We start from the raw sequence: 18,611 nt of genomic DNA on the forward strand, positions 1-18,611 counted from the left end.
CTGGTTCGCTTGAAAAATGCAGGTAGAGGGGCCTTAACGTATGTTAAGGAAGAATGGCAATAGCTGGGTTGCCTCACAGCTCAATACCACCTGCGATCTATCGAGCCAACTTTAAATTCAATTAGAGATGACAATAAAAGACTTCAGATATTTTTGCAGTGGATCCTGGTTGCTACAAGGCAGCTTTGGTCAGGAAATCTCAGGGAGATTTCCCAGAGGCAGACCAACACCCATGAGAAATTACAGTGGAGACTTAGAAGAGGAGTATTCAGGCTCTTGATGCCCCAGGTTGGATTTACAATATTAATAAAGCATTTACAGTATCATAAAGATGACCCACTGGAGAATGAGAAATCTAGATAAATTTTTCCAATCACCACTGCCACCCCGAAAAACTCTCCCAGTCTTTATGAAACTAGCACCTTATTGAAACTAGGTGAAAACCTGGGAGTTTAACTTTGTATTGGGTAGGAGACACCCCGGACTGAGGAGAGCTCTCCAAAACGGGTTCCTACTGTGTGAGCCAAAATCAAGTTGACCAGAGAGTGCAACCTGGCTGCTGAATCACGGGGTCCCCTGGGCTGAAATAAATGGTGTCACCCATGAGGACAATCACAATATAGAGCACTGTGAGTGCTGAAAACACGGGAAATTTGTTTGGTTAACCCACCAGCAGCCGTCATGCCCTTGGAAATTAAAAATAAACCCAAAGGTGAATTTAACAGTGTGGAGCCATCTCTACCCCACCCCCAGTCTCTCACTCCTCCTCAACCTCCTCAGCCTTTAAGGTGATCACAGTTGTTTTAATAAGAAAAATGATTAAGAGATGAGGATAAGATTTCCCAGTCCCCAAAGAGAAATCAACTAATAGCCATAGGCACCCATCCAAGTATGTTGGAGAATTTGGAGACAGCAGAGACACAAATTTTTATGGTTCTGTCACACAGAGTTACCCAGATTACTATCTTACCGGGACCTATGGAAGAAAAAGGCGGCAGCACCAGTGGAAAGATTCACAGTGGGAAGAAGGAAGCTAATACTCTCTACCTTCAGTGCTCCACAATCCTCATTATGCACTTGAGCTACAAGTTTTGTGACTGATGATTTTGCTCATTTGAGACTCTGGCAAAAAGCCTCTACCCAGAGGCTCCCATTGGGATTCTAGATTTGTTGCCTCCCTGACACAGCTATCAGGGGCAACCCCCTTTTTTTAAAAAAATTAATTTATTTTTGGCTGTGTTGGGTGTTCGTTGCTGTGCACGGGCTTTCTCTAGTTGTGGAGAGTGGGGGCTACTCTTCGTTGCAGTGCGCGGGCTTCTCATTGCAGTGGCTTCTCTCATTGTGGAGCACGAGCTGTAGGCGCGTGGGCTTCTGTAGTTGCGGCACATGGGCTCAGTAGTTGTGGCTCACGGGCTCTAGAGCACAGGCTCAGTAGTTGTGGTGCACGGGCTTAGTTGCTCCGTGGCATGTGGGATCTTCCCAGACCAGGGCTCGAACCCGTGTCCCCTGCATTGGCAGGAGGATTCTCAACCACTGCGCCACCAGGGAAGCCCTGGGGGCACCCCATTTTGAAAAGTAGCTATTAGCTTGCCAGTGGGCTCTTGTCAAAACTAGACCCATGGAACAATGTGACTCTCCAGCGTATGATGTCTAATATTAAGTCAGACTTAATGACTAACAATGTGGCAAGGGCCCAAAATTCCTCACTTGTCAAATGGAAATGGTATATTCAAGAACACAACTGCCCTGGTCCCATCAGCATCTCAGCTTTGTATTTAAAATGTGACAGCTACCTCTGTTCTGTCACCTGATGCAAAGCTGTTGGCTTAATGTGGACCTCAATTCACAGAGCTTCCCTTCAACACTGAGCTTGGTTCACTGACTAGTTCAACTAAACTGAAATCAAATGGTATGTGGTATGCACTGGGTTGCAGCAGCTATTCAGCCTCAGTACCTAATAAACTGATCCAAAAATACATGTCATCACTGCACTAGGAGGCAGAATTCAAGCCATTCTCACAGCACCAGACAACACTTCTGTGGAAGGTAAAATAATGGTACTGCAAGATGTCTAAACCCTAACCCTCAGAATCTGTAAATATGTTACCTTACATGGCAAAAGGCACTTTGCAAATATAAGTATATTTACTTAACCTGGATTATCCAGCAGGCCCAATGCAATCACAGGGATCCTTAAAGTGAAAAAAGGAGGCAAAAGAAGAGAGTCAATGGAAGGTATGACTACGGAAGACTGATCAGAGAGCTGCAACGTTGCTGGCTTTAAAGAAACAAAGTGGGCCACGAAGCAAGGGATGTGGGCATACTCTAGAGGCTGAAAAAGTTACGGAAACAAACTATGTAAACACACAAAGGAATGAATAATAAATGATTTAATGCTCACTTTAACTTCTCTCTGCCTGCTTAACAAGTATACCCATTTTGCAACATTTAATACTAAATCATTTTCTTCTTCCATGGATAAAAGTCCATCCCTTCTCAACGTCTCATCAGAGATAATTATGCCTTTTCATGACCTCAGCAGACCCCTCTTACTCCATTAACATCCTGTGCTCCAGTTTCATAATCCTATAAATGTATATGTAACTACTACAGTATAGTCAATGCAACTAAAACTATAAATCCTCCCAAATCAGTTCTTAATTACTCAAAAGTTGTCAATAATACTACCTTTATTTCATTACCCCCATACTTAAAACTCTGGGTTTGTTTAAAAAGCAAGCATTTCACATGGTTTCACTGTGTTCAAGAAACCATATTTTTAGACACTGTGGGAAAAACTGTAAAGTACAAAAGATACGGATCAGGTTTTTTTTGTTTGTTTTGTTTTGTTGGCGGTACGCGGGCCTCTCACCGTTGTGGCCTCTCCCGCCGCGGAGCACAGGCTCCGGATGCGCAGGCCCAGCGGCCATGGCTCACGGCCCCAGCTGCTCCGCGGCAGGTGGGATCCTCCCGGACCGGGGCATGAGCCCGCGTCCCCTGCATCAGCAGGCAGACTCCCAACCACTGCGCCACCAGGGAAGCCCTATATGGATCAGTTTTGAAACACAATGTAGGGAATTCCCTGGTGGTCCAGTGGTTAGGACTCTGAGCTTCCACTGCAAGGGGCATGGGCTTGATCCCTGGTCAGGGAACTATGATCCCGAATGCCACACAGCACGGCCAAAAACAAAAAACAAAACAAAACACAATATAGCCTGGCAATTAAGACATATACTAATGGCAACTAGTAGTAAAAAAGTGAAATGAAAACATAAGAAAATTGTGTAAAAGATATCCAAAGCAAGAGATACAGCGTGAGTCACACAAGACAAAGTCTAGCTTCATGAGAAAGCCAGAACTAAGTGCTGGACTTGAACTGAGATGGAAGAAAGAAAAGAGGAAAATGAAAACTGAAGAGCATCATTATTTGACAAAAAAAGAATAATTGGAGCACACAGAATAATGTTTTAAAAAAAAAACAAAACCCCAAAGCTTGTTTGGAGGCAATGATTCAAACAAATTGTTTTTCCCTTCTGTTACATGTAATGTGCCAATACCTCAGTCCAAGCAAAGCCTCATCACTTAAGTCTTTCTGACAACTCTTCATTTTTACTATCAAATCAATCTCCTTATTTTAGAATATTAATCATAATTTACAACTCTTAAAATAGTAATAATTTCACTTATTTGAATCAAATATACATCTAGCCTAACCCATCATCTCAAACTGCAGTCTCACACTTGTAACTGCCTTTAAAATGTTTCCCATTCCACCAGACCTAATGTGACTAAAATCAGAATTATCAGTTCCTCCTTTTTTTTTTTTTTGTTTTGTTTTGCGGTACGCGGGCCTCTCACTGTTGTGGCCTCTCCCGTTGCGGAGCACAGGCTCCGGACGCGCAGGCCCAGCGGCCATGGCTCACGGGCCCAGCCGCTCCGCGGCATGTGGGATCTTCCCGGATCAGGGCATGAACCCGTGTCCCCTGCATCAGCAGGCGGATTCTCAACCACTGCGCCACCAGGGAAGCCCTCCTCCTTTTTATAATGTTTACTCATTATAATGAGCAATTATAATGTTTACTTTTTCCTCAAGGCCCTACTTGTACTTATGGTGGTAGCGTGTCCCCCAGTGAAGACAGCCTGTAACCATCCATCCCTTACAATGCACTCTTCCCCTTGCCCTACTACTACCAATCAGGTCCCGGGCCTTATACAGTTTATTGCTTCAGTGCCTTGAATATCATTTCCCACATCTTTCCATTCATATACCTATTAAACTCAGTTTAGACTTCATTACTTTTAATCTGATTCAAGCTAACGTGCTTAAGCAACATAATAGAGTGGTTAAAGAGCATGGACTCAGGAGCCAGACTATGTGGGTTCACATTTGGCTCTATCTTATTCACTATTAGCTTGTGCACACTGTTAAACTTCTATGGCATAGTTTTCATATCTGTAAAAAAATAATAATAACTGTACTTATCGCACAAGTTTGTTGTTGGGGAGTCTATGAGTTAATAATACATGTAAAGTACCTAGAACAATGTCTAACATACAGTAAATGTTAGTTATTGCTGCTTGGTTGTCATTGTGGTTGTCATCATCATTCTACAAACTGGTCTCCTTATTTCAATTACTTATTAAGTAAAATTATTTATTTACTCAGTACACAAATGCTGATAATACAGACATAAATAGGACAAAAATTTATGGAGAAATTCCATTGTTTCAATGGGGAAGACAAATACATAAAACTTAGATAAATGTTATAAACAGAACTATCAGTCATCATAGTAGTTCACAAATTCTGTCCCCTCATACAAAACTGGGTGAATAATCTTCCTCATACCACTATTAAATGCAAACTCCTCTTACTGGAATTGCCATAAATGGCCCCAACCTATATTTCATGCTTATCATTCTTATTCCCTTACCCCATGATTTCAACAAACTGAACCTTCTCCATGTTCAAAATCCTGTGAAGTTTCTAGCTTTTGTACTCTGAAGATATTGTTCATGTAACTGAGAACACTATCCTCTCATATCTCCTTAAGAAAAATCAATGACAACCTTCAAAACGTTCCTAAAATAACACTGCTTTCATTTAGCATTTCCTACTGCCTCACAGGAAACTTCTGCCAAATTTCCACAAGGACTTTATTTTCTTCTCACTGGACCAATCTCACTGACTCACGTGTATATTTATTTTAACCATTCAGCCTAACTAAGCTAGCAGTACTCAATTTCAGAAACCACTACCACTTCACATTTCTTTTTAAAAAATTCAGCTATGGTTATATATGACAATTAAGGTTTGAAAAAAAATAGGCCTACACAACAATTTATTCAGTAAAAACGTCACTGAGTGATTGATTTTACCACACAGAATCATAATAGGTAACTATCCTCTAAGCAGAGTCACCTAATAATTCATCAATTAAGAATAAATTATTATTGGGGACTTCCTTGGTGGTCCAGTGGTTAAGAATCTGCCTTCCAATGCAGAGGATGCAGCTTGGATCCCTGGTCGGGGAACTAAGATCCCACATGCTACAGGGCAGCTAAGCCCAGGCGATGCAACTACTGAGCCCGTGCCCTCTAGAGCCCATGTGCCGCAACTAAAACCCAACACAGCCAAATAAATAAATATTTTTAAAAAGAATAAATTATTATTATCCCCGTTATTTTTTAATCACAAAAACTTTCCAGTCTACTGGTTACCTGGAAGACTTCGTACAAAGTAATTCCTTACCTATTAGTGGCTGAACCTAAAACTTTTTAGTGCCCATGTGATTCCCATATTTACTTCATGATGAAGTAAACAAAACAAGAAAATGAATAAAAACACTTCATAATTTAAACAAAGTAACACTAATATTTATCCAGAAACCGTAAACATGAACAACCAGGCTCTCATTATTTTCTAAAGCCATGCTTCCAATATGGTATCTACTTGCCACATGTGGCTATTTAACTTACTTAACTGTGGTCCAGTCTAGAACTTCACAATCAATAAATAAAAATTTACATCTAAATGTACTCCTCTCACTTTTCCTCTAACGTAACTATGAGACAAAGTTTATTTAACAATAATCAGCCCCAAGAAAATACAGAGCTGAAGACCAAATAACTTATCATAATGAAGGAACAAAACTACCACTGAGAAAAGCAAAAACAAAACATAAGTGTTGGCAAGGATGTGGAGAAACTGGAAACCCGGTTGGTAGAAATGTAAAATGGTACAGCTGCTATGGAAAATAGTATAGCAGCTCCTCAAAAAATTAAACACAGAATCACCATGTGATCCAGCACTTCCACTTCTGGGTATATACCCAAAAGAGCTGAAAGCAGAAGCTTGAAGAGATATTGTATACCCACCCATGTTCACAGCAGCGTTATTCATTCGCAACAGCTAGAATGTGGAAGCAACTCAAGTCTCCATCAACAAATAAATGAATAAGCAAAATGTGGCATGTACATATAACAGAATATTCCACTTATAAGAGGAATCTAGAGTAGTCAAATTCCTAAAAGCACAAAGTAGAATAGTGGCTGCCAGGGGCTTGAGGAGGGCGGGGGGGGAGTTACTGCTTACTGGTTTCAGAGTTTCCGTTCTGCAAGATGGAAAGAGTTCTGCAGATGGATGGTGGTGATGGGTGCACAGCAATATAAATGTATTTAATGCCACTGAACTGCACATTTTAAAACGGTTTAAACAGTAAATCTTATGTATATTCTACCACTTTAAAAATTAGGGGTGATAACTACTACAGAGAGAGAGAAACCTAGAGCCCTTGTCATTACCACTATCATAAAAGAATTGAAACAAGCTCACACAGAGAAGTTTAAGTAGTTGGAGAGCTGCCCCAAACTGCTTATATAATACATTCTGTCTACACACTGTTTACTTTTTCTTCATCCATTCCCCCACTTAATTGAAATGCTACAACTAAGACTGAGATTGTTTTTTCAGTTTAAAAACAGGGAATAGCAGGGGCTTCCCTGGTGGCGCAGCGGTTAAGAATCCGCCTGCCAATGCAAGAGACACAGGTTCGAGCCCTGGTCCAGGAAGATCCCATATGCTGCAGAGCAACTAAGCCCATGTGCCACAACTGAGCCCGCGTGCCACAACTACTGAAGCCTGCATGCCTAGAGCCTGTGCTCCGCAATAAGAGAAGCCACGGCAATGAGAAGCCCACGCAAAGGAGAGTAGCCCCCGCTCGCCACAACTAGAGAAAGCCTGCGCACAGCAACAAAGACGCAACACAGCCAAAAATAAATAAATAAAATGAATAAACTTATTTAAAAAAAAAACAGGGAATAGCAGAAACAAACCAAACAGAACAAAATCACTTGCTTTTAAAATACAACTGTTATGTCACAAAGTATTCAGTAAAACAGTACTGTAAAAGTACTTTGTACTACTACTACCTCAAACAATAAGGTAACTAATATAAGATTAACATATAAAAGTCAATAGTCTTTATAAACAGACAATAAAAGAAGATACAATAATAGTGAAACCCTTTTTAAAATAACAAGAAAGGGCTTCCCTGGTGGTGCAGAAGTTAAGAATCCACCTTCCAATGCAGGGGACATGGGTTCGAGACCTGATCCGGGAAGATACCACGTGCCGCAGAGCAGCTAAGCCCATGCACCACAACTACTGAGTCTGAACTCTAGAGCCCATGAGCCACAACTACTGAAGCCCATGTGCCTAGAGCCCATGCTCTGCAACAAGAGAAGCCACCACAATGAGAAGCCCATGCACTGCAACAAAGAGTAGCCCCAGCTCGCCACAACCAGAGAAAAGCCCATGCGCAGCAACAAAGACCCAACTCAGCCAAAAATAAAATAAAATAATAAATAAATAAATAAATAAATAACAAGAAAGAAATTAACAAAGGAAAGATGGTGGCAACAGAGTAGTTTCTCAATCTCTCTGAATCCCCATATAAAAACAGACAATTTAGGAAAACCAAAAATCCATGGAATAACATTTTACAACAAAACTAAGTGTCAAAGTACTTCCATCAACCCCAAAATATAAACAGAGTGGAACAAAGAACTACAAAATCTGCATGGTAACAGCATTTGTGAGGGGAGAAGGAAACCACAAGAAAACCACAAAATCACCAACGGTATCCACTGCAAAGCACTAAGGGCTAATTTGAGGACAGCAGCTGAAACAATAAAGGGTTTTGCAATGGCCAATACCAGATAAATGCAAGCAGCCTCCTGTAAGAAGGGCTGAAGTGGGGTCTCAATTAACCTTCCAGGCAAGGGTCCATTCTAGGACAGGGACTTACTCCAAAGAAAAATGGTTTCTAAATACCATCCCCACTGAAAGAATATGATACAATGATAGCAAAAAAAAAAAAAGGTTATGGTGCACTGTGAACAATACACCACTTATGTGGTATTTCTATCAAGTATGCTTAACATAAATCTAATCAAAAGGAAATGAAAAAGACAAATCCCAGTTGAGGGACATGCTGCAAAACAACTAGTACAGAACCTTCAAAAATGTCAACATTGCGAAAGGTAGAAAAGCCTGAGGACTAAAGAGATGTAACTAAATGCAATGTTTGATACTTAACTGAATCCTGGATCAATTTCCTTTAAGTCAGCTATAAAGAACATTATTGGGACAACAGGAAATATTTGGATATGGACTATATAAAGTAGATGCTACATAAACATTTATTAAATTCAAGTAAACATTAATGTCCCTATTCTTCATCTATGGAAAAGGAAATTAAACTAGACAGTGTAACATAGGAAATAAGTATATTAACAAACTTTTACTATTAATGGAAAAAATTTGTTACAGTCACCATAATTCTAAGATTTTAGACAGTTGGAATTCAACTCTAGACACCTAAATGAATTTAAGTCTTCACATTATGTGTAATCTCGGGCTTCCCTGGTGGCGCGGTGGTTGAGAGTCCGCTTGCCGATGCAGGGGATGTGGGTTCGTGCCCCGGTCCGGGAAGATCCCACATGCCGTGGAGCGGCTAGGCCCGTGAGCCATGGCCACTGAGCCTGCACGTCCGGAGCCTGTGCTCCGCAACAGAAGAGGCCACAACAGTGAGAGGCCCGTGTACCACAAAAAAACAAAACAAAACAAAAAAAAACATTATGTGTAATCTCAACCTTATAAAAGATAGTAACTCTACTGAATAAAGAAATTAGTCCCTCAGCCAATTCAATTAGTCACAAAATTCCATTTCATGGGCATGGTATTTAATTGATGCAAACTGTATTAATGTTTATCTTTAATATCTAAATTCAAGCAAAATTTCAAAAAGGCTATTCACATCTACTTGTAACTTGGCTGTTTATCCTCTTTTGACAAGGCATCTTTCCCTCCTAAGTTACAAGCTCTTTATAAATCTCTTCTCCCAAACACTAGTCTAAGTAAGAACTTCCTGGAACAAAGCAGAGGATTCACGAGAGATTCTTTGTATTAGCATTCTTTTTAGAACAAGTGAAAACTGCACCATTTGTACTAAGACCAAAAAAAGTTCAATTTGTAATACATCTGATTTATCTAACTTTTAAAGAAATGTGATTATTAAACCTCCAAGTAAAAGGCAGAAAGACTTGTGAAAAAAAGATCCACAGACTTTGGAGTCAGGCATGCTTGGTCTTAAATCCTTGCTCCATCATTTATTAATAGACATCTCCTGTTTTTGTCTGCCCATTATTTTTCTTTAGGTAACTCTTCCCTACCTCCTTGTGACCTTGCTAAGACCTTCAACCACAGTAACCCAATACTCCGGACCACAAGAGTGGGTGTGTTAAACAGATAAGGCCAATCCTACGTGGACAACCCTCAGGGTCCCCAAACATTCTCAGTTCCAATGGCTTTCACTTAGATTCTCCTTTGGTATGCCCATGATCACATCTTGTGCCCCCAAACTTGAAGGGTCTAAGATCTTACCGTACTTGCAAGCTAACAATTAGCCCACCAGTTTCATGAGTGCTGGAAGAAGACACAAGCCTCCTGGGTTGGACACAGAGGGCTCTATTACTCATAGCAATAGCAGTAGCCAGAGTGTCAGCATTTGCATCGTTCCCCAACCCCCAATTCTGACAGGATAACCCGAAGGAGGCCAGATGACACTTGCACACAGAGTGGGTTGCATTTAAGGAGAGCAGTCTTGGGCTTAGGGAACCCAATTCTGAACAGTAAGCATGTCTGACAATTACCCCAGAAAGAGGTATTATCTCTGTATCTCCCAAGACTATATGCAACTCTGCCCTTGCTCTGGATGGTGCCTCCATTTTCCAAGGCTATTTATTATATAAAAACTTCGAAAAGATAAACAAAGGCAGTTGAAGTCTCTGCTCACAAGACGTGTACAAATGTCAGAGTCCCATGGAGAACTGTCTCCCAAAGACTGATGCCAAAACAGACCAATGAAATATTCAACCACTATGATCTATTCTTTCTTCACAACCTTGCAGTTAACTCACTCTCTTACTTGTTCTTGGGACCTCACTGAGTTCTTCCAGGCCCTTGCTCCAACACGTCCTCCAAATCTATATGCCCCCCTTCCCTAGTTTCACTTTAAACACTTTTGAAAATAACTTGTCTCCTTATCCTAATACCCAACCTGCTTAGCAATATCTCCCCTAGGATTCTGCCCTCGTCTACTTTCTCTGCTCCATTATCCAGGTGACGACGGTGTAAGCACATTGGGTAGGGGGTCTCGGAGAGAACCAGGCATGTCTTTCTTGACATAAGAGAAGCCATTTCTGGCCTAAGCCATTTTGTGATCTAAGCCTGGCCGCAATGCTTGCCCTTGAACAGGTCTCCATAATTATTGATCTTACAGGAAATGAGGGAAATGCAGGAACAAAGGAAAATTAACAGAAGAGTTATATCAGACTGCATGTTCGATCTGTTCGATCTGTTTGATTTTAACCTTTGCTTTTTGTTGCTTTTGTTATTTTAATCATATATAATGGCCTGCCTCAGGGAACCCTGCCCCTCTGCCTGAATGTTAAACTAAAGTGCCTCTCCGTTCAGCTCACCAGGAGACAATGTGACCCTGCCCACCTGTGGATGGCTGCAAGAAAGAAGAAATTAACACACTCCCGCACAGAGGCTGGCCATTCCAGGTGATATTTGCAAAACTTACAGCCTTTTTACTTTACTTCCTCATCTCCCCCTCTCTGTGCTATAAAAGAAACTGGCATCCAAACCCCATATATAATATGGTTTTTTGGAGACACCAGTCTGCCACCTTCTCGGTCTGCCAACTTTCCGAATAAAGTTGTATTCCTTGCCTCAACACCCCGTCTGCGATTCACTGGCCTGTCTTGATGCAAGCAGAGCGAGCTTGGACTCCGTAACAGAAATGCAGTCAAGAAACAATAATTCAAGACTTCCCTGGTGGCGCAGTGGTTAAGAATCTGCCTGCCAATGCAGGGGACACGGGTTCGAGCCCTGGTCAGGGAAGATCCCATGTGCCGCGGAGCAACTAAGCCCGTGTGCCACAACTACTGAGCCTGTGCTCTAGAGCCCACAAGCCACAACGACTGAGCCTGTGTGCCACAATTATGAAGCCTGCGCGCCTAGAGCCTGTGCTCTGCAACAAGAAAAGCCACCGTGATAAGAAGCCCACACACCGCAACAAAGAGTAGCCCCTGCTGACCGCAACTAGAGAAAGCCCACGTGCAGCAACAAAGATCCAACGCAGCCATAAATTAATTATTTATTTTTTTAAAAAAGAAACAATAGTTCAGCAATAAAACAGGGTCCTATTTCCTCCTCAAGGGATATACATAACAATCTGATACCTGTCTTCGAGTTCTGCAGGAATTAAGGCCCCCCACCCAAGGTGGAGGATGAAATGATGATGTCGACCTTTTCTGACCCCTCTTGACTTTAATCAACTAAAGCTTGGACTCTGTCAACCTCTGCCCCAATTCTACGCTGAATTCTCCTCTGCTCAAGCCCCTTCATGAATATGCATGTACCCTTGGCTTAAAACGTCCCCACTTTTGCTGTCTGAAGAGATACCGATTTGGGAGAGATCCCACTTTGGGAGAGATCCCTGGTGTTCTCCTTACTTGCTGTAAATAATAAATCTTTCCCCCTTCCCAATCTTTGGCTTGGTTGTGTCTTTTGACTCAACACCCACCAAGAGGCGAACCCAGTTTTCAGGTAGCAAAGTTACTCACATACACGCCACCTCTTTTCTTCCACTCCTCCCACCACCCCCCAAACAGGGCAAGACAATATTCTTCTTTGTCCATTACCATACATGAATCTTACATATTCCTCCAGGTATTGCCCTATTTCTCTCCTCTTCTTCACATCTGAGATTCTTTAAAAAGAACTCTATCTATACTTCCTCATACCTACTTTATTCATCCACCAACTTCAATGAGCTTCACCTCTCCACCATTACACAGAAATTCCTTCTCCTCAACATCTTCTTTAGCGTGAAATTCAAAGGACATACAGTCATCCTCAATATTCACAAGGGATTGGTTCTAGGACGCCCTCACAATACCAAGGTCCATGGATGCTCCAGTCCTTTATAAAAAATGGCATAGTGTTTGCATATAGCCTACACATCCTCTCACATATTTTAAATCATGTCTTGATTATTTATAATAACTAATACAATGTAAATGCTACATAAACAGCTGCCTGAGCCTGGCACATTCAAATTTTCCTTTTGGAACTTTCTGGAATTTCTTCTGCAGTTGGTTGGATCCGCAGATATGTAGCCCATGGATACGGAGGGCCAACAGTATATTATTATTAGACTACTTGATCTTTCATATGCAATGAACCTCCTTCTTGAAGTATTCACTTCCCTAGATTCCAAAATACCAGTCTCTCCTACTCTTCCTCATATACCTATACCACCTCTTCATTTCCGCCACAGACTTCTCCCTTCCCCACTACTGCTGAAGTAAGAAAGGGAGAGAGACTCTAATTTACAACGGAATACCCACTAATGGATGTGGAATGAATGATGGGATTAGAAAATCACCTTCTGTCAAACACTTGTGGCATAATCAGTGGATGCTAAAACTTGTGGGTGAACATTTGTAAGAATCAGAACATTTGCATAATTCTCAGGGTGCGGTAGCCACCCTCCAAGATAGTTCCCAATTATCTTTGTCCCTAGGCAGTATCCACCCACACTGAACAGACTGCCCTATGTATCCATTAGAATATTGCAAAAATGATGGTATGGCTTTAAAAAGGTTAAAATAGCAAATGATATATATATATTTTACCACCAAAATATAGTTTAGAAAAACAGGCATCTAACTGGGGGGACAGGGAAGGACACACACACACACACACACACATACCATGTGACATCTGAGGCCAGGTCACAAAAAATACTGTAGCTTTCACCTTGCTCTTACTCTGGGCAAAGATCACTCACTTTAGGAAAAGCTAGGTGCCATGTCATAAGGACACTCAAGCAGCCCTATGGAAAGGTCCATGCGGCGAGAAACTGAGGTTCTTGCTCAACCAGCACCAACTTAGTGGCCATGTAAATAAGCCATCTTGTAAGCATATCTATCAGCCTCAGTCAAGCCTTCAAATGACTGTACTCCTGCCAACATCTTGACTGTAATCCGATGAGAGACCTTGAGCAAGAAACACCCAGCTAAGTCTAAATTCCTGACCCACAGAAACTGACACAATACATGTTTATTATACTTTTAAGTCACTAAATTTCAGGGTAATTTGTTATGCTGCAATTGGTAATTGATACGCATTTTTGTTACAAGGCATGAGATGCTACCGTAAGAGAAAACCTAAAAATGTGGGAGTCGCTAGGAATTAGACAGTGGGCAGGAGCTGGAAGGACTTTTAGGAGATGATGCGTGAAAGCCTAACAAGCATGGAAGAGACTATTCCTAGCCTTTCAGGAGGCTGCTAAGGAGGGCTTAAAAGAGAAAAAAATGTACTTGAAAATTAGAGGAAAGGGGGTTCTTGTTATGTAGTAACAACATTTAGCAACATTATGCCCATTGTAACATAGAAAACAGAAAGTGTACTCAATGTATTGTATGATTTAACAAGGAGATTTTCTAGGTAATATGTTGAAAGTGCAGTCTTTTCGCTATTTATAGTAAAAAGCAATATAGAGATAAACTAAACTAGGAAAACCACTGACAAAAAAGGAACCAAGACCTGCTGGTTTTATAAGTTGCCAGTCTTTCCAGACAGCAAACAATGCTACAGTAAGGACTAGCTTCCAGAAAAGCATAAAATCTAGGCTACTGTCAGAAAACCACTATATGAGAGCAAAGCAAGGGTATGGCTGTAAAATCCACTGTTAAGATTTAGTGAGCCTCAGAGAACCTGAAACAATGTCAGGTGTCAGGGTCAGGAAAAACAAAGAAAGAATGAGGAAATATTCCAGACTGGGAAAAACTAAGAGACAGGACAACTGACTGCAATGTGTGATCCTGGATTGGATTCTGGACCAGGAAAAAAAAAAGTCTCCCTCTTTTAGTATGGAGGACATTAGGGGGTGGAATTCAAATAGGATCTATAGATCTAATACTTCTGCAACAATGTTAATTTACTGCCTTTGATCATTGTACTGTAATCATGCAGGAAATTTCCCCTTTTATTAAAACTACACATAAAAGTACTTAGGCTAATAGGGCATTATATTTATAATTTACTGTCTCAAGTTCAGAAAAAAAGATTATACATAGAAAAGTGAGCAAAAGAAGGCAAAGGCGGGAGAGGAAGGGAGGGCATGATAAAGCTAACAGGATGAAATGCTAACATCTTGGGAGTCTGGGTGAATGGTGCAGAGAAATAATGTGTAGGATTTTTGCAACTTTTCCCAAAAGTCTAAACTTACAGCAAAATCAAAAGTTAAAAAAAAAAAAAAAAAAAAAGATGTTAATCCTTCTGGCTGGCTGCCCAATACCCCAGGATGAAGGATAAAACTAGCATTACTTATAAAACTATTCATGAAATGACACCTTTTTTTAAAATTGGGGTATAGTTGTTTTACAGTGTTGTGTTAGTTTCTACCGTACAGCAAAGTGTAGTTCCCTGTACTATACAGCAGGTTCTCATTAGTTACCTATTTTATACATATTAGTGTATATATGTCAATCCCAACCTCCCAGTTCATCCCACCCACCCCCTTTCCCCCCGTGGTGTCCATACGTTTGTTCTCTACTTCTATGGAAATGACCTTCTTAATTAAATAGTCTCATCTCCCGTCACTCTTCGGCCCCACCAAACACACACTCCAAACATTCTAAATTACTGTTCCTGCAAAGCCCTGCCCTCTCCCCTCTCTTAACTCTTCGCACACTTAGAAGCTTAAAGCTTTAACCTGATTGGAAGATTTCCAACGGGAAGTACAAAAAGGGTGTGTGTGTGTGTGTGTGTGTGTGTAACGGGTGACTCTCAAAACTGAAAAATTAAAAAAAAAAAAAAATACAGAGAAGTAATGACAGCTCTGTGATTGAGAGTTTTATTCCTCCAAGGACCAAAGAAGTAGCCCAGCTCTCTTCTAAGAGATGAACAGTCCTAAACAAAAGGGAAGTCCAGTCAATTCCCTGACGTTCACAAAACACTAACCAAAAAGCCTATCTCCCCCAACCTCCCAAAGCACCCTAACAGTATTTATACTAGCAATAACTCCTTCATCTGTTGCCAGTTATTAATAACAGAATGGAACCAAGGGCAAGTAAGGGGGTGGAGTACAGGATGGGAGATAAATCCCTCTAACTGTAGTAGGGGACAGCTGGATTTCTGTCATACCTATTTGGAACTGAGTAAATTTCCATAAGATACACTGCCACTAATGTTAATGTGGTTGTAAAGTATTGTAAGTCTAGTATAGCCTAATACTATACTACTGATACAATATAAGTTAACATTGATGAGTCGGAAGAGGATAAAGTGAGGATCAAATGAACTGGTACAGATTTATCTCAATGCAATAAATAACCACTGATTTCTAAATGATGACCTCCAACTTAGCCTTTAGAAAAAAAATCCTTTCTGAAGCTCGGAGCCTCACAAAACAATCGCATGTCTCCAAGTCTGATATGCATCTCCATTTCCTAACTCTTGCCCACATCTCACTCTATGGCAGTGCTTCTGTAAACACAAAAACACTAGGCTTAAAAAAAGAATTCTGGGCTTCCCTGGTGGCGCAGTGGTTGAGAGTCTGCCTGCTGATGCAGGGGACACAGGTTTGTGCCCCGGTCCGGGAAGATCCCACATGCCGCAGAGTGGCTGGGCCCGTGAGCCATGGCCGCTGAGCCTGCGCGTCCAGAGCCTGTGCTCCGCAACGGGAGAGGCCACAACAGTGAGAAGCCCGCGTACCGCAAAAAAAAAAAAAAAAAAATCTATTTTACAATGAGCATTAATTGACATTAATAGTCTTAGAAGATATTCTTCTTAAACAGTAATTCATAATCCAAACTATTTCATGATTGAATTAAGCCCCTCCTATAATATGCATAGCTTTTCACTCATTTCAAACATGTACTTTGATTCTTTTAAAAATATATATGCCAATTTTTTAGATAAACTGTCTCTAATTCAAAGGTATATCTCACCATTAGCTTTTCCTCTCTCCTTGATGGCATTTCACAGTTAATATCTAACCAGTAATAATATATCTTGGGCCACACAGAAATTCTCTGAAAAGCAAAGGCTAAGTATTGGGTTGGCCAAAAAGTTCGTTCGGGTTTTTGTAGCTTACGGAAAACCCGAACGAACTTTTTGGCCAGTCCAATATTTTTTTAATCTTCTTATAGTTATATATAAAAAGTTAACTTATAAATTGATTTCATTTAAAAATAAATGAGCTGGATAATACAATATTTAGTATTAAATATTCTTTATCATCACTTATTTATAACTTAATAAACATGTGACAGAATGAACACAGATAAAAGAATTCACAGGGAACATGATTCTAACATATCTTATGAACAATATCACCAAAATTTAGTTCATAATATATAGTATTTTAAATTAGTAAAATCCAAATAGATTATAAGTACTACTTGTCAAAACATTTTATAACACGATATGCATATTTCCAAGACAACCTTATTAGATGTAAAAGTCTTAAAAGAGATAAGGGGGGATGAAGAGAAAGACAGTCTATAACCCCCGATCTTTACAGCTACGTTATCACTTAACATCATACCATAATAAAAAAGTCTCTCCCCAAATATTCCTAAGGCAAGCAAACAAGTCTAACAATAATAATAAATTTATAGTATGTTTATCTCACAGCCTTTATAGATTATCAGAAAATCTTAATTATTAGAAAATAAAATGCACAAACTGATTTTAAGTCTGACAACAAAATCAAGTTGTACTAAACTTATACGTGCTAAAAGTAAAATTCAAATAGTATTTACATACTAATGAAAATACCAACTGCTAAAATTTAAAGTTAAACAAGTTTGACTAACTTAATACATTGTTTTTTAATACAGTATTCAACAACTGCAAAACCTCATAAAATGAAAACTTTAATTCATTCCTAGAGGGAAAAAAAGATTAATAAATATAGTCACCAGTACCATATTTATTAAACACTGTACTACATTTAATAATTGTCCATTAAAAATAACATGACAGGGCATAGATTAAGATAAATATGGCCATACAGCAAACACTTCTTTAAACAAGATAATGCTCATGAAATGGCAGAATATAAGAACATCATTGGTATGACTTCCCTTTTCACAATTTATAATAAGCCCTACCTAAGACTTCCTCAATCATGATTAAAAAGCTTAATAAAATATCACAGTGTTTGTTACAAAAACTGCTAATTAAACCAAATCTGCCATTTTTCCATGAGCAACAACACAAGCAACAATAAACAGCAAAATCAAACCCTACTATTGTCACTATCACAAAACCACCTCGTTAAAGAACTCAAAATGAATATGTGTACTTGTTGCCTAAGACCTACCAAAAATATATAAACCTAACAAATGTTCAGATGGAGAATATAAAGTTATAATTATTATTCACTAATAATTGGAAAATTAACCTCAAAACAAAAAATTTAAGCTTTCAAAATGTTTACCTTGAAAAAAGAAACAAATTCTAACCAAATTCCTAAGTATTTACAAACATGAAAATGTTAAGTGATTTAGTTTTTCACACAATCTGTAGAAATATTTTCCAAACTAGTTTATACCAACTGTTTAAAAGTAATATTCTTTCCTAATTGAAGAAGCCCTTTGTATCTTCACTTTGTTGAAAACAATCCATAGCAGTATCCTTTCCCTATGTGGGCAATATGTCCTATGAATGATTCTACAGTACTTATCATTAGTTTACTAAAAATTACTCATATCCTTTACAATAAGTAAAAATGTAAGCAGAAAACAGGTAAGCCAGAAGAAGACAGATTAGTATTAGGCAAGCTTTTAGTGTTTTAATTAAAAGACAGAATATTCTCAAACAAATGGTATGACATTTGGTCATTAAAAAAATAATAAACCATTAGTACCACTGGGGAAAAAATAACAGTCAAGAATATATAGAACTTCAAAATTGTTCTATATTATAAAGGGAAAAGGCTGATGAGATTTTTACTTACATGTGA

At 39.6% G+C, this 18,611-nt stretch overlaps 1 protein-coding gene across 2 annotated transcripts in view; it reads right to left on the reverse strand.

Moving 5' to 3' along the window:
* The window catches only part of MLLT10 (MLLT10 histone lysine methyltransferase DOT1L cofactor), a gene marked incomplete at both ends in the record, with an annotated part of 247,795 nt that overhangs the window by 113,843 nt on the left and 115,341 nt on the right, over positions 1-18,611 (reverse strand). The gene's annotated exons all lie outside the window — the stretch shown is intronic.

This window comes from Hyperoodon ampullatus (assembly GCF_949752795.1).
Source record: "Hyperoodon ampullatus genome assembly, chromosome: 3".
NCBI lineage: Eukaryota > Metazoa > Chordata > Mammalia > Artiodactyla > Ziphiidae > Hyperoodon > Hyperoodon ampullatus.